Source organism: Mus musculus, chromosome 14 (assembly GCF_000001635.26).
Source record: "Mus musculus strain C57BL/6J chromosome 14, GRCm38.p6 C57BL/6J".
NCBI classification, from domain to species: Eukaryota; Metazoa; Chordata; class Mammalia; order Rodentia; family Muridae; genus Mus; species Mus musculus.
In genome coordinates, this window is record NC_000080.6 from 117,115,047 (window position 1) to 117,128,314 (window position 13,268).

General features: G+C 37.6%; 1 protein-coding gene across 3 annotated transcripts in view; it reads left to right on the forward strand.

The window, feature by feature from the left end:
* Positions 1-13,268, forward strand: part of Gpc6 (glypican 6) — a 1,054,610-nt gene that overhangs the window by 190,127 nt on the left and 851,215 nt on the right. The gene's annotated exons all lie outside the window — the stretch shown is intronic.

Below are 13,268 nucleotides of genomic sequence, written 5' to 3' on the forward strand. Positions count from 1 at the left end.
TTTGGGTATCAGTATTCAACTCTATCTTCTCTGGAAACTCAGTGAAACCTCTTGTCCTCTGAACCATCTCCTTATCCCATCAATATGCGTGGTTTTGCCAGTACTGAATATGATAAGATTTCTTCAAAGGACCTACCTATCATTCTGAGACATAGCTTTAATACCAACTACTCACTCAACCATTATATTAAAATAATAAAATTTGGGTACAAGTTTGGTTAGTGAAAGACATATGTTGCACAGTGGAAGGTCCTGAGACCATTAAAGTTATAAAAACTCAGATATTTCTGTTACCAGCTCAATTGTCCAATTAAGTTTCACTCTTCTGATGCAACAATAATGGTATAGTACTGAAAGATGAAGGCATACTTTAGTTTGTGAGCATGTATCCTGTTAAGCTAAAGAACTGAGTTTCCTGTACTACACTGAAAACCATGTGTGAGGGGACAGTTGTAGCTTGTGGTTGTTCATCAGAAGCAGGACATTTCAGGGCTTGCTTTCTCCTGGAGGAACTGCAGAACAGAGAACTCCAGACTCACTGAGATACCTTGATTCTGAGAAAGGTGGTAGAAAAAGATACATTTGTATCCTCTTTTGACCTGTGTTCATGTGCCCAAGTATCTGCACACAAATGTGCAGACATACCTACACCATGTATGCACAAAGATTATTTTTACGTATCTTCAACCTATGCCATGCTTTAAAAAACATTCCTGTTTTTGATGATCTCATCTTAGTATTTCTAATGGCTATGAATACAGTTATTGCCAATATTTGTGGTTGATCTGAAATGGAGACATGAGAAAGAGCCAGGAGAACCTTCAGGTTCTGTCATAATCCATCAAACACATTGCATATTATCTAACTTACAAGCCATTCCACCTCATCTAGATACTTTTGATGGGAGAGAAAAGACAAATCAGGATGAATGCCTCCATAACTGTCCATGTTTTATAATCCCTTAGACCCATGAAAGCCTTCATTTGGTTTTGAGAGTTCTGACATATGGTCAGAAAGGACTAGAAGATTTATCATGTCTTCCTGGTTGGATAAAAATCAAAAGATACTTTCAGAAAGATCTCATTCTTCATCATCCTTGGGAAGATCCTTCAGGACACATAGAGCATACAGAATGTGGACAGCGAGTCATGCGTTTCAGACGCCTGGAAATGGCGCACTCTAATCAGGATTGCCAAGCTTTCAAAGAAAATTACTGAGATAAAACACAAATTTTCTACTGATCCCACACTTTTAAATGCTGAAAGGCCCATTAACCTAAAGAAGCCACTGTTAGAAATGCCACTTTTTACAATTTTCTTCTCCAATGTTGAAATTAAATTTTGAGCGGACTTTTAAAATTATATACTTAAAAATTTTTGAGTTTATAATGTAATCACAACGTTTTCCCTCCCTATTGTTACCTGTAAACTCTTGAATATATCTTTCCCCACAATTCTTCAAATTCATGGCTTCTCTTTTTATCATTTGTTATTTCATGCCTATACATATATTTCTCTTGTAGGAATTATTTAGTCTCAAGCCTGAATTTTTACCCTACCTTTGACTATTTTGTTCCTGAATAAATGACATACACAACCTTTATATTTATAATAAATCTAATGAGCACTAGACCTGGGCAGGTTTCCTCCTTCTGTGCTATTATTCCCTAACCTCAAACCCAGGAACCCCAAATCCCACTTATGATTCTTCTTCACAGCTATAGACTGTTGACATCTTTATCCACCAGTCAGACGTAACTTGGGGTGAAGGTCACATAGCTTCACTTGTGTCTACATGGGGACTCTCTAGTCTCTGAGTTAAACAGGTCTTCGGGAACCACACTTAGCATTACAATACATAACAACAGACAAATCTAAACATATCCACACATGTTTATTCCTATATATAGTTCATTCAGTTCGTATGTATGTAGGTAGGTAGATAAGTATATTTTCAGGGCTGACAATTTGGCATTGGACAAGTAATTGCTGTGTTATTCCCCAGGGGAACAAGCCCTCATCCACTCCCAATTTTTCTCCGTTGCCTACATATCTTTATGTAGAGTTGATCCTTCATGGACTTTCCTCTTCCTATTTGACACTCCTCTTTTATGAATATTTTCCATAAGAGGAGAAACTTAGAAGCTCAAGTTTGCTAGTGGATCGTGTCTGGTTGGATACTTACAAGAAAAAGATAAAACCACTTATATTTTCTAAATCTGAGGAAACTAAGAAATCAAGGGGGGTTGGGTACTGCACGCACAATGAAAGGGCAAAACCACATGAGACAAACATTACAGTAAAGAGCTTACCTGACTTAATAAACTCTCCCAGTGCAACCTAGAAATGAGCAAGCCCACTGTGCTTATGAAAAGGGAGAGAATGAAACCCTACAAAGCGGGGCTATTGGAGCTGGCAGACTCTCTATCTTGCCCGTGTCCTTCCCCTTTCTTTTCCCTGCCCTGTGCTCCGTTTCTGCTGTCCTTCACCATTTGCCTCCTAAGGTTTCAAACTATTGCTAAGCATATTTCTAAAGCCTTCTAGATGCATAATAGTCTGTCTCTGAATCATTTTATTTAGGAATCAGGACACTCCTTTTTGTTTGAAGTAGTATAAATTGTGTTCCCAATTTTAGGTGCTTATGAAAAACTACAGCGTGCTTCCACCTTAATGGTGTGTTGCATAAGTCAATCTAGCCATCACATTCTGGATAATTTCCAGAAATTATCTAGTTGCTTCCTAGTTGGAAGTTTTTACTATATAGCCCAGTATTGGGGCCTTTCACACTGATGAGTGTGAAGAGAAGAAAGCAAATTGTGTCTAAAATGCTGTATGTGGTAGAAGTCTAAACAAAATGGGCAAGACCATCAGATGACAGACCAGAAATCCAGGGGACAGGGATACTACTCTGTATTTTCAGAGGGAGGCCATGGTAACTTCACTTGGTTTGGATTTAAGCTGTATATTGGCATTGAACTCAGTGTGATCCAATTACTAAATGTGTTGGAAGGTAAAGAATTCTTGTCAGCTCAGGATGCTAAAAGTTTTAGAGTTGTGATTTGTTTTTGACAGTAGACCTTTATCCGAGCCTGTGGTGGACATCTCATTAGTCATTTTTGGCTTGCTCCTATGTATCGACCTTGAACTTTGTCCAGTGAGAGAGAGGCCATGTTCAGACATGAGTGACAACACCTCTAATTAAGCAGACCTGCAAGCTCGATGGCCTTTAGCAATGATGTTGCCTTGAAAGGAAACGGCCCTCTGTTTTTTCTCTTTTACTAATAAACCAGAGATCCATCATCCAAAGACTGGCTTCTCTCTGTCTTCAAACTTACAAACCTTACTCTTTCAATTACTGCAGTCCTGCTTTGACCTATTTTCTCCCAATTTCTACTTTTAGAAATTATTGATAGTTATTTATAATGTAGTAAACATGTTATATCACATTCTTTGTAAATAATAATAATAATAATAATAATAATAATAATAATAATGTAAGTTATTCAAGAATAACCTAGATTATTCGGTATTACCCCTGACTGTGATTCCTTTTAGAACATGATGCTAGTCTCTATAGGCTGCTTTCTTTTGTCTTTTAGTCAAAAGTATCACATTATATATTTATCATTAGAGTATTTACTTATTTTTGTAACTACCTTTTGATGGTAGTGATTACTGGGATATTTGTAAAGCACAAAGGAGGGATTTCAGGTCTTGGTGAGCTTGTCACAATGGTGCTGGACCAATTCTTACCTGATTTCCATGGGCCTGACAACCAACTGCAGGATCGTGATGGCTCTGTGGCCTCTCTTGGGGGTGGAAAATCTGCAACAAGATGATTCTCCTGAGTTCTCTCTCTGCACCTGCAGAGCATTTGCATTCCTGAGGACTATGAAAGATGGTGTCTGATATTTGGCTGCAAGCTCTGATTCCTGTCCTTGAACCATGAAACTGACACCACCCAGGGCCTAATCTGTGAGCCAGAATGTTTATTTCCATATGAAAGCTCTTGAGAAGACTGGTAATAAGTTAGTTCCTAAGTGTCTTTCCATATACATGGTGTATACTTTCAGAAATTACTCTTGGTTATAATCACTATTGGCCCATATTAAGTTCATTTGGCCTCACTCATAACTGAAGAGAATACTCATTTTAGCTTGTTTACTTGCATTTGTGCATGCCCTAAAATAACAAATTTCATCTGTTTATTTCTATACCTCACATGAGACTATTGAGTATATGTCTTTTATGAAACACTGTGCTAAATACATTTTTGTTAGATAGTCTCAGAGTGCCTAAAGATTTAATTAGCTTATATTGTATGCTAATAAAGAAGCACATTATAATTCTTGGTGGGGAACTGAGGGTTTTAAATAAACATTTTAAATTTTTTATGAGTTATGTAGTTTACCATAATAATGTGTTTTTTTCCCGTTTTTCTTGTTTTGATGTAGACTGTTGTTTATATTTGTAGAAGAGTATGAACAGAAGCACCCAGAAATATGGTGATCATAACAAGAATAGCAGGAAAGAAGACTAGACAGGCAGTGCAGGTCATCTAAATGACAAGATAACACTCAGCTAACAGAACAGCATTACTAACAATTAAAGGGCATTGTCTGGTTCACTTTCTGATGAACGCAACTGCACCATGCATGGATAAGGAAGTTTCACTGGATAAATGGAAATGCTGTCATTTGTTCTCAAAACTTATCGATGAAAGCTGTTACAACAACAACTCTTTTAATATTTCATTTCAAAGGACACTAGATATACTTTTTTGTTTGGTCTTTGTTTTTTCTGAAATCATAATTTCTGTGTTTATTAATTTACTTCAGTCTCTTTCCTTCTCATTACTATTACAAGGACAAATAAGATGTTTTAAGGTGCTATTTCTGAGAATTGTTTTATGTAAAAACATTTGTCACGTTCTTTTAAAACGTTTGGTACAAAGTATTTAACTAAAAAATGGTATATGATTGTACTATAACAAAGGAAAATAAGATATATTTATCCATGTGCTCTTTAATTTATGAAGTGTAGCCTTACAAGATGGGACATTATTGGAGTCCAAAACTAGATGTTGACAACAAGCTGCAGTAATAAGTCACACATTATAATTGAAAGTATTTTATATCTAATAATACAAGGTGAAAATATGCAAGGCAAAAGTGAAGCCCATACTAGGAAAAACTCACAAACCCACTTTCAAAGTATTTTTTCACACAGCTCCTAGCAGTTCTTAGGTCCATGCATAGAAAGAGAAAATAGAGTGAATTGTCAACAAATGTGGTCTACTGACGACTGTGTCTACAGTGAGTGTGGTCTACTGACTGTGTCTAGAGTATGGTCTACTGACTATGTCTAGAGTGTGGTCTACTGACTGTGTCTAGAATGTGGTCTACTGACTGTGTCTGGAGTGTATGCTCATCAGCTGGAGAAAAACTGTATTCTTGGAAGTCCACTTAAAAACTTTAATTTACAAAAGAATTTAAAATAAATAAAGTACATTTTCATTGTTTTTTTACAAAACAGCACAAAATAATGCTTTTGGTAATTGTCTTAAAATTCCGTGTCATTTATTTCTCACTTTAAACACACTTCTCCTCACTCCTGTCTCCCATTTTCACCCTTCCTAATCTACCCCACTTTTATTTTTTTCTTCTATTTTTCCTCCAATTTAGTGCAGGCCCCACCCACAAGTGTAGCTGAGGAACACAAATGACACAAATCTCATACATATTTCAACATATGTTAATAAAGCTAGATTTTACACATGCAATTGGGCTTCCAACCTTACCATAAATAGAAAATAGTTTGTGTATTTTTTATAATAAATAATTTTAGAAATAAAAAATGATATCATTGTCAAACATCTTCCAGATTGTTGAAATTATTTTTAAATTATCATGTATGTACAGAGGTTTTATTGTTGTTTTTGAACTGTCAAATTAATTATGACACATGCATGATGTAAGTATTGTACTTAAGATGGAAACATCAACAGCATTTGCTGGAGACGTTAGTAATTCATACATTTTTTTCAGATACCTTTTGATTCTTAAGTGAATCTCACAGGAGATTGTGCTTTCAATTATTTGAAGCCCAATATATAACTGTCTTCCTTAAGTATTAACATTTAAATGTTCTATCTTTCCTTCACACCATATCATAGAGTTTATTCTAGGTATGTACTCTATGAAAGTTTCACAAATGTGCAATTTGCATTTGTACTTAAGATTTAAGTAGTGACTACATGATGTTTGGCCTATACATGGTAGTTCTTTTTGTTTGAGGTGTGTGTGTGTGTAACTTCTATTGTTCAAAATAACCCAATAAAGATATCATTCTGTCTCTTTTGTTAAAAGCCCAATGGGTGTGCTGGAATGGTTTTATTTCTGCACTTACTGCAGCAGTTTTATTTTATTAGTCTACATATCTTAATGGTTCTGAAGACATAAAGCAGTAAGTGTTGAAACAATCCAGTTCTAATCGTCATGTTCTTTCCTCATTTTCATCTTCTTCCTTCTCCTCCTCTCTTCCTCCTCCTCCTCCATCTCTTCTTACTACTCTATTTTTGCCTTACAAAAACACATTTTCGTAATTCTACGTCTTTGTTACTTCTACATACATTTTAAAATTAGCATGCTAGTACTGAATAAAATAGAAAGTCTTCCTAGTTTTTCTTCACTTATTTCATTGGCAAGGATTACACAGTGTATCTCCATTAAGATAGCGGGCTAGGAAGGATGCTTCCTTTTAGGTTAAAGAAAATCTCCTTTATTTTCTTGATAGAATTTAGTTTTCCTCCTTATTTCATCTCATGGTTTGTCAGATTTGTATTCTAAAGTAGTTCATATTCTCTTAAAATTTTCTTCCTCAAGAGAGATTATGAGCAACTCTATAGATTAATTGTGAAGCACCAGTCTGCTCTAGCAGTAGGAGGATAAAATCCTTTTGTTTGGGGTTTGTAATACTTTTACATAGGGCTTCAAATGCTGTTGTTGAGAACTTGAGCACCTGCTTTGATCAGGGTTGTAAGACTCACACTCAGACACTGCTTTCTGGTTGCAGTTGTTTAATTTCATTGTTGATGCAAGACTCAGGAACATCTGAACCTCCTGTCACACGGATCCTCCTCTGCCTGTGCACTATGGAAGCACAGATGAAGGGACAGTTCTCAGCCTGGCCTTCTGCCCATTCTTGTTCTTTTTCAATTCATGCTTTTTCCTTTGCCAGACTCATAATAACTATGACCTCATGAAGGATTTCATTCTCTCCCTTCCCTTCTCCTCCTGCTCCTCCTCCTTCTCCTCCTTATTTTTATAGTTTTTATATTTCTATCTCATCTATCATCTAATTGAACTTATTATTTTAAAAATATTTATTATATTTGTTAATGAAGTTATCTAGAACTTAACATATATTTGCCAAAGATTTATTTTTATTAATTGTAAAATCCATTTGTAAAAGTTTATTTCATCGTGCTTCTTATCTATTTTAGCTTCAAGCATTCTTTGCCATTGGTAGATTCTGAGGAACTTGACATTTTTACTCAAATGATTAATTCTTCTGCAAAGATTTGTTAGCTTACAATATCTTTGAAATGCTCATTGAGTCTCTAAAAATGCATTTTCCTTTACTCCTTATGTTGGTCATGTGTATGTTCTAACTTCTGTGTTTTCAAATGCTTATCAATATGATGTTTTTCAAAAACATTTTTAAATGATGTTTCTTTTGGCTTGATTAACTTTTATCTATTTTTTAACTCTTCCTGGGTTTAATTTCTATCATTCTTATTGTTTCTTTCATATTCGATTTGTTGTCCATCTGCTTGGTTAATATAGAAACTCTTAGACATCTTTGTGATGTATTTTTTGCTCTAAATTCCCTCTCTCTTGAACTGTGTTTCATCAATTCTCTCATGTCCAACTGATATTTTAATTGTTTAAGAAATATTTTCTAATTTCCTCCGAGTTATTTTTTATCCACAGATTAATCAGACATGTTTGTTCTTGTCTGAGGGGGATTTTATGTTATGTGTCTGGTAATGATTTCCAGCTTAGTTTAGTTCCTGTCTGAGGGCATGCTTGTCTGATGCTCATGACTTACAGTTTGTTGTTGTTGCTTTTATGACCCATCTGTCCTGGCAAACATTCAGGTGTGTGCGAATAGAGCACATCCTTGGCTGCCGTTGGCTTGAGCAGCCTATAAGTGTTCATTAGCTCCTCTTGGTAAGGAAGGAGTTTCAGCTCTCCTCTATCCTTACTGACATTTTAACTTTCTCCTACTCTCATAGAAAGCCAAAAATTGAAGTCTTCGGGTTTCGTAGATTTTCCTTCTTTTCCTTTGAGTACAGCTGGTTTTGATTTTGTGTTCGTAACACATTTTGGGATACAGAGGGAATGACCGCTTTTATCTGTTATATCTGTTCACAAGACTTCTTGGGGCCATGACCATTTCCCATCTTCTAGTGACACCCATGTATTATTTCTACCTATGTAATTGGCTTTCCTCCTATTCTTTATATGTTGAACAATATTCTTTATTTTCCTGGTCAGTGTGAACATTACATGAGTTTCTGTGCTTTGTTTAAATTCCATGGAAGCTGTTTATATTTCTTTTTGGGAGCCCTGTGAAGTTGGTTATGTTTAGACTCTGAGTAAGTTTCAACCTTCCTTTTGTGGGTTAAATATCAGTTCTGTGTGAGTGTCTGTATTGTATCTAATTTTGGATGTGTCACATGTCCACTCCATGGTGAACTTGTGTCTTGGGAGTGGTCATCCTTTATTTAATCGAGTGGTATCAACTTTACATTTGTGCAGTGACAGGGAATCTAGGATATTAACCTCAGGGTCCACATTACCTACTTCTCTCAACATCCTTTCTGCAGAAATGTCCAGTGTGTTGTGCCTTTCCATCTTTCTAGCCAGAGTACTAGAGGTTCATGTATCTCTGTTTGCTATGCAACTCTGCAACTGTGGCAGCACATGAAGAGTAACCAAAGGAACACAGCTTAGTGCCACCTCCATGGAACCCTAGTGTTCAGGTCTGTCCAAAGGACACCAACAGAGGGACATGCTACAATTACTCCTGAGTCTGTGTTTATGTACTTTTCTTCCCTATTTCTTTATTTACTAAGAGAATCCCATCCAAGGCAGGGACCAGGCCATCTTCATGCTTCCTATGTAGCCAAGAGAGGCCTTGGGCCCTGGATCTTCTTGCCTCTGCATCTTAAGTGCTGGGATTGCATGTGTGCACCACAGTACTGAGTTTAGTGTTTCAAATTCCAATGCTCCTCTCAGCCCCTCTAGATAGACCTCACTCTTCCCAGTCCATCATGGATACTGCTTCCCTAATATGCAGATTTTATTACTTTATTTTTTGAAATTCTTTTTGTGGGTAATTCCATCTTAACTCAATCTGGAAAAGTTCTTTTCTTCCTCTTTGGGCTTCTTATTGTGATATTTTCCCCTCCATATGATTTTGATTAATGTACAGTAAGTACTATGATAATTGATAGGTGCCAGAATGTGAAAATTTACTCTAAGGTACCTCAAGAATTGATAGAAGGAAGTTGTTTTAATTTTATAGACCATTCCACAGTGCTAAAATCAGTTATTTAGCACATTTTTACTTTTAAACAACTGAGTAAATATTTTCTTTTGAATGAAACTATATATAGACAGTGTCTTAATTGTATTTCATTTGCACTTCAACACTGGATACTCTTGTCAATATCATTCCCTGGTAAATAATAAACTCTGTGTCTGTGAAACCTTTAAGTTCAATGAGCTTAGACTTGGATGCCAATGTACATATCCAGCTATTAAACCAAAAATGCAGAGAGAAACAACAATCTATACGGCCTTCGCGAAGCAGAGTACCCTGTTGAACTGTTTCTTTTACTATGTTCAACAGAGTACTTAGGGAGAACGAGATTAATTCATTTTTAATGCTAGGAAAATACAGTCATTAAAAAGCAGGTAATATAAAATGCCAGAAATGCTTTTAACATCACGAGAAGTGCACTTCTTTCCTAAATAGCATGCTACTTTTAGAGATCTAGATATGCTGAGGTATTAAATATTAAAAATAGAGGTTGCTCTTTAAAATGCAGTGTTTCTTATCAGAAAAAAATAGTTTGAACAAGCATTCCTGTTGTATAATTCATGATATTGCTAATAACATAGTTTAGGAGAATTATTTGTCAGGCTTTGAGAATGACTTGTTCATAATGAGTGAGTATTTCTGGTTCGTGTCCTCTTTATATGTGGTAGTGTTAGGTAGTCATATGGTAATTTCTCATTGCTATACTTTTTCATATTTCATTGGAAGTTCACCAACAGTGACCTTGATATAAACTTTGCTGCCTTGAACATATACATGTCATTTGTTAAAATGCATTAATGTAACAAGTAAGGGTTGGAACACATATCTGCTTGTACTTTGATTTTGTGAACCAGAAATATGTGTTCTCATATGCACTTAATTATTTTTTTGTAATATAGTATTTTCTTTTTTAATTTATTTTTAATATTTTTTATAGTCCAGATTTCATTCCCTTCCCAGTCCACCCTCCAACTGTTACACATCCCATACACACACCTCGCCTTGTCTCTAAGAAGATGTCCCCACCTTACCACACTGCCCCACTCCCTGGGGCACCAAGTCTCTCAAGGGTTAGGTCTATCTTCTCTGACTGAGTACAAATCTGTAAGTCCTCTCTTGCATATGTGTTGGGGCTCTCATATCAGCTGGTGTATACTGCCTGGTTGGTGGCTCAGTGTCTTAGAGATCCTGGAAATCCAAGTTAGTTGAGACTGCTGGTCCTCCTAAAAGGTTGCTTTTCTCCTCAGCTTCTTCCAGCTTTTCCCTAATTCAATCACAGGGGTCAGTAGCTTCTGTCCATTAGTTGGGTGCAAATATCTGTCTCTGACTCTTTCAGCTGCTTGTTGGGCCTTTTGGAGGGGAGTCATGATAGGCCCCTGTTTAAGCACATCATAGCCTCAGTAGTAGTGTCAGGCCTTGGGGACTCCCCCTGAGCTGGATCCCACATTGGGCCTGTCACTGGACCTCCTTTTCCTCAGTCTCTTTTCCATTTTTGTTCCTGCAGTTCTTTCAGATGGAAACAATTATGGGTCAGAGTTTTTGACTGTAGGATGGCAACCCCATCTCTCTACTTGGTGCCCTGTCTTTCTACTGGAGGCGGATTCTACACATTCCCTCTCCCCACTATAGGGCATTTCATCTAAGTTCTCTCACCTCCCAGGTCCCTGGTACATTCTAGAGGGTTCCCCAACCTCTTACCTCCAGAGATTGCCTTTTTCCATTCTTTCTGCTGGCCCTCAGAGCTTCAGTCCTGTCCTCTCCCCCAACACCTGATCACTTATTTATTTTTAAATTTCGTTTTGATATTACAATATCATTTCTCCCTCTCATTTCCTCCTCCATGCACAGCATACATCGCCTCCTTTGTTGTTTTTCTAATTCCTGGGTTTTCTGCATAATGTTACGTGTATATACATCACTTAGTATTGTATAATCAATTGGTATTCTTTTCCCCAGGGAAACTATTTTTTTTAACTTTTCCAATTTTTTATTATGTATTTTCTTCATTTACATTTCAAATGCTATCCCAAAAGTTCCCTATACCATCCCCCTATCCACCTACTCCCACTTCTTGGCCCTGGCGTTCCCCTGTACTGGGGCATATAAGTTTGCAAGACAAAGTGGCCTCTCTTCCCAATTATGTCCCACTAGGCCATTGTCTGCTACATATGCAGCTAGAGACACGAGCTCCGGGGGGGGGGGGGGTACTGATTAGTTAATATTGTTGTTCCACCTATAGGATTGCAGACCCCTTCAGCTCCTTGGTTACTTTCTCTAGCTCCTCCATTAGGGGCCCTGTGTTCCATCCAATAGGTGACTGTTAGCATCCACTTCTGTGTTTGCCAGGCACTGGCAGAGCCTCAGGAGAAACAGCTCTATCAGGGTCCTTTCAGCAAAATGTTGCTGGCATATGCAATAGTGCCTGTATTTGGAAGCTGATTATGGGATAGATCCCTGGGTGGGGCAGTCTCTGGATGGTCCATCCTTTCGTCTCAGCTCCAAACTTTGTCTCTGTAACTCCTTCCATGGGTATTTTAAGAAGGGGCAAAGTATCCACACTTTGGTCTTCCTTCTTCAATGTGTTTTGCAAATTGTATCTTGGGCTAATATCCACTTATTAGTGAGTGCATATCATGTGAGTTCTTTTGTGAACTCAGGATGATACCCTCCAATTCCATACATTTGCCTAGGAATTTCATAAATTCATTGTTTTTAATAGCTGAGTAGTACTCCATTGTGTAAATGTATCACATTTTCTGTATCCATTCCTCTGTTGAGCTACATCTGGGTTCTTTCCAGCTTCTGGCTATTATAAATAAGGCTGCTATGAACATAGTGGAGCATGTGTCCTTCTTACCGGTTGGGACATCTTCTGGATATATGCCCAGGAGAGGTATTGCTGGATCCTCCGGTTGTACTATGTCCAATTTTCTGAGGAACCACCAGATTGACTTCCAGAGTGGTGTACAAGCTTGCAACCCCACCAACAATGGAGGAGTGTTCCTCTTTCTCCACATCCTTGCCAGCATCTGCTGTCACCTGAATTTTTGATCTTAGCAATTCTGACTGATGTGAGGTGGAATCTCAGGGTCATTTTGATTTGTACTTCCCTGATCATTAAGGATGTTGAACATTTTTTCAGGTGCTTCTCAGCCATTTGATATTCCTCAGGTGAGAATTCTTTGTTTAGCTCTGTGGGATGCTATTTTTCTACTCTGGACTTTCTTTTGCTATCTGTAGTTCTTCGTCTAGGAATGATATCTTGTAAGTTTTTCTCTTCCACTTAATCATACCCTAGATGTTGTTCTTTTTTCGGTTGTGTTTTGGCGGTCATGTCTGTGACATTAAGGCCTCCTCTTCCTCCTCCTCCTCCTCTTCCTCCTCCTCCTCCTCCTCCTCATCCTCTTCCTCCTCCTCTTCTTCCTCCTCCTCCTTCTCTTCTTCCTCCTCCTCTTGCTCCTTCTCTTCTTCCTCCTCCTCTTGCTCCTTCTCTTCTTCCTCCTCCCTCTTCTGTTTCTCCTTTTTTTCTCTTTTTAGAGTCCTGACTTTCCCGGAACTCACTCTGTAAACCAGGGTTGCTTTGAACTCACAGAGACCACCTACCTGTGCCTCTGCCTCTGGCCTCTGCCTCTGCCTCTGCCTCTGCCTCTGCCTCTG